Here is a 4,896-nt window from a genome sequence, read left to right on the forward strand (position 1 = left end):
CTTTTAGAAAAAAGGGGGGAAAATAGCGTGAGATAATCGCAGCCAGAGGAGAGAATAACGCCAAATTTACTCTCAGTCCCATAGATATTGCATTAGAAACACCTCGCATAATTCGTTTTATTGTTATCTTACGCAAAGATGATATAATACATTCATATATGCATATAAAGGTTCATACGTTGTTTTTTTTAATCAAAATATTAAAAACTTTCAAGGATTTAAGATTTTAATGACCGTTAAACGCGTCATATCAGGCTTATGAAGAGGGTCCATTCAGTGGCGGGAACGGGCTTCTGTACATTAACAGATGTACTCACCAGGGACGTGCTACCTGCCAGGATTGGCTAATCGGCCGCGAGGGCCGGTGTCGCTAGCTGACTGCACTCACTGTAATTTACACATTATATAATATTTAATGTTTAAATATTATTATTATGTATCATAGCCTCTCTCTTTATACATTATTTTACCGCAGCTCCACTCTTTTATTTATTTTCTCGCAGCTGAGCAGCCTGCAGGTTAATGATGACGTAATTATCATTCGACTTTCCAGAAAGAGATTCGCAAGCGGCGAGACGAAAAATCAAATGGATAATAAAAAGCGCAAAGGTGGCGCTGAAAACGCCCAAATGGAAAAAGAAAGAAAAGTCTAGAAACTTACCCGGCCAAATGTACTGCTGAGTACATGTTTCGTTAAAATCAGCGGCAGCGAGTACGACAAATGAAGACCGTTTCATCGTCGGTAAGTTAACGTTAAGCTAGTTAGGAGCAGTGCAAAACAACGATGTATGCAAACCACCGTTCATGTTGACGTACCAACCTTTTTCTTGCACTGTAGCTCTTCAGCAGCAGCAGCCTCTAGTCCAGTTAGCTGCTAACAGTGAAGAGCCAGGCCCCATAATGTTACCAAGCACCAGTCATGAGCCCAACACGCGAATGAGCGCAGGTAGGATTATCATTGAGTGAATATAAGAATTGGAATAATTAATATTAATGAATATTACACCTGCTGAATGAAAAATGTCCTGAGACAATTAATGAAGTCAGATGATTCACTACACTAATCTGACTTAACTTGATCAGAAAGCTAAAAAGGGGGGAAAACATGAAGCCATCATTAGAAAGTAATACTGTGGTTAAAAAGTCTGTCAGAGAACAGTGCAGTACTTGTTTTATTCTTTATTTGTGTTTAAGGACTGGATATCTGTGAACAATTTTGCACAGAATATATATTCAGATATTGCAGAAAAGGACATAGTGATGTTTTCATGAATAGTGTTGGAGATCTAGCTACCCTTTATTCTCATATTTATGAAAAATAATTAAAGTTATAAGCAGTTTTTTGATGAAAAAGACGTGATAGTGTCATTAGAAAGTTCAATACATTTTACATACAGTACATACATTATTTTTGTATTTATTTGATCTTTATGAGCGCTAATTCTTACATAAAATACATTCTGATACTGTTAAACATTACATTATGTTAAGTGTTCAAATAAATCTTCACTGTGAAGCAACACTTAAGCTGCTGTATTTGCACAGAATTGGAAATTACGTTATTTTAATATTATTTTAATATAGTCAACTGATATATATAGATATATATATATATATATATATATATATATATAATTATTAATATAGTTGTGAACTGAAATGGGCCGCTCTAAGGCTTCAAACTCCAGGGCTGAAAAGGAGTCCCACTCCGGCCCTGCTATCATGACACGTGTACTAATGATTAAAAAAAAATGTGTCCACTGATCTGTGCTATAAATGTAATTTCTGTATGATTCAAATTATTTCAATTGTTTTATAATCAAAATCGCTGTATTTGCTTATTTCCTGTTCAATTACAGCGTAGGAAGCTTGAGTCAGCTTGAGCGCGTGCCTTTTGCTTGCTCAGTGTATGCTACCAACGTAATGCTTTTATTAAAATGTTTTCTACATTGTAGACATTTATATTATATGTCTTCACTTTCCATATAATATGTAATGTGTTTCACGTATGTCAATCACTTATTTAGTGTTAGGATCTGACATACAGCCGCACTGAAAAGACATGAGGTGAAGCAGGCAGTTCTTCCACAATGAAGGGTTATTCTTGTTCGGTGGTTGCTCTTCTTCTACTCAGTAAAGTTCAGTAGGAGTCCATAATTTTATGTTTTGCGCTGACTGACTACAAAAACTACGGATGTAAAGTCTCTGCTCAGAAAATTCTTAAAATTGGACTTTCAATCAAAACGTGAATAAATAATGGACGACCAACAGCAGTAGTGTGTTTCTCAGCACAACACCTGTGCTTAAAGGACTTGCTTCAAAGGACTGGACAGAAGATAACTCCATCATTTCAAAGCAGTTCAAGTCATTTTAAGACTTCATTTACAAGTAAAGCTAGGACCAGTGTTCAAATCCTGTGTATGTGTGTGAATGAGAGAGAGTGAACGAGCGAGAGAGAGAGCCTCCGCCGTGGTGCTGTGTGTGTTTCTTGTTATAATTGTTTGAAGCGTCCACCTTGGTGTTTTTTAGGAGGCTTATTTAATCGCTTTACATTTTACGCTCTTCCTTTTCCTAGTATGTACCTGCTATGTGTACATAAAGAATGCTGAAATGAGATATGAAACCCAATCCGGAGTTGGCAAATGTATTGTGAGCATATGTTTGTAAATCTGACCCTGAAAGAGGTCACCAGCCACAAATCTCAACGCACGTCACTGGTACTCACCTGTGCAGGATTTCTTTTCAGGAGTGGCTTGGTTGTTCAGTAGGTTATTAAGAGCCTTAGGTAAATTAGGTTTCATCCACATTTTATCTAATTCGTTTTCCTCACTATGGGTTTTTGTTGTTTGTTGACTTTTGAAAGCAGAATGGTTTGAATGGTTAGAAACATCATTAGACGTCATTGTTTCAAAGCCCCCCATGTTTGGAGGGGTGTCAATAATGGTGCAGCATTTAATATCCTTTCTGATTAGTCACTTTAGTTATGATTTGGGCCAGACGGAATCTGCGGACGTTTTTTGCTATTTCTGCAGAGAATTTTTCTAAAAATCTGCGGATTTCTGATTATTTTGAGAGTATCATAACTAAAATCTTAATATGTGAAATAAAAAGTAATATCTTTTTTACCTTTTATTTAATGTTTAAAATGCAAATCCTATTAGATTCACCTTATTTGGGAAACAAAGCAAGTCTCTCATATAATATCTCTACTAAAATACAGAAAATATTACTGTACAAACGGCTTTGTTCATAAATCAGATGAACATTTTCATAGAAGTCAATAATTTTACTGTAATTAATTAAAAAACTTAATAAATTTAAATTTACACACATTTACTCAAGTAAATAAACAGAATTAATGATGGGCTAAATATCTGCGGAATTCTGTGCGCGCAGATTCTGTGTGGGCCTAGTTATGATTCTCTTCAGAAGTCACTGCAGTTTATATTTTATTAGGACGTGATTAGTCAACACAATCTTGATTTACAGAGACCCAAGAGCACATTTTTCCTGACTGTTTTTTTTCCAGTTCAGGGGTTAAATGAACATATTATCTTTGTAAATTCAGTTATAATGATGCTATGGGTTTGCCTTGTCGCTTAAGAGTGAAAAAAGAAAATAGATTAAATTTAACACACATACAGTACCTATCATGTAGTTCATTTGCTTCATGGCTGGATGTGTTGCGTGTTCACAAATGCTCTTCTGCAGGCCTCAGTTGTAATGTGTGCTCATTCAAGTTACTGCTCAAACTAGTCTATCTATTTTCCTCTTACCTCACTGCACATTTTCCATATTTCAGACCATTCTCAAACCACAGCTGTCCAAACCGAGTTTGAGAACCCCTGCCTTACCTATTGTGAAGATAACATAACATACAGTGAAGATGACGGTCATATAAATATGTAGCTACACGACGCCTCAACATTTCTGATGTCTGTTAAGTTAATATCACAATGAAAATAGGCAGTTCCTCATATCATGTTTTCATTTTACTGTTAAGATGAAACAGCGTAGCCAGGGTGATGTGAATGAGGTTATGAAGTTCACTGTTACCTTTGAAGATTTACCTGATGTGTCCTATGAGTTTGTTTTCCAAATCAAACTAGTGAAGTCTGAACTTACAAGGAGAGGATGCAGGACTGAACTGTGTGTAGGCTACTTAATATTGAGGAAAATGCCCCAATCAGATTTTCAGATGTCTCTGTTTTCCCCGTCCACACTGAGATGGAGGAGCAGCAGCATTTTAAAACGAAAACGGCTTCTTCAGCGTTTCCAAAAAGCTCTATTTTTGGCGCTCAAACTCCAGGGTAGTGTGGACGAAAGGTGTAACCGCAGCAAAAATTATGCGTTTTAAACTGAAACGTATTAGTGTAAACGGGGCCTTAGCATAGTAACTAATCACTTTTAACAGTGTGATCACTACAATGACTCTATAGAGCACATTCTCATTAGCCGCTGCTCTAAAAGCATTTACTGACTCTCATTCATTCATTTTCCTTCGGCTCAGTCCCTTATTTATCAGAGGTCGCCACAGGGGAATGAACCACCAACTATTCCAGCATATGTATCACGCAGCGGATGCCCTTCTAGCTGCAACCCAGTACTAGGAAACACCATACTCTCTTACATACACACACGCACACTTAGGGTTGTGCGATTTGGGGAAAATTTATTTATTTATTTTTTGACAGATATTGCAATTTCGATTTGATTTGCGATTTAATTTTTTTTAGTCAAGCTTCAGCTCAATAATCTGTATCGTAGCTTCTTACCGCTAAAATGCAGGGAGTGTTAGTTAAAAAAGGAACTTAAAGATATTAACTTACTCCAACGTTTATTCAAATTAGTTTTTAAATATTCAGAAATGAAACACTCGTTTTGCTCTAGAAACAG

The sequence above is a fragment of the Danio aesculapii genome, chromosome 24 (genome assembly GCF_903798145.1).
Source record: "Danio aesculapii chromosome 24, fDanAes4.1, whole genome shotgun sequence".
Classification (NCBI taxonomy): Eukaryota; Metazoa; Chordata; class Actinopteri; order Cypriniformes; family Danionidae; genus Danio; species Danio aesculapii.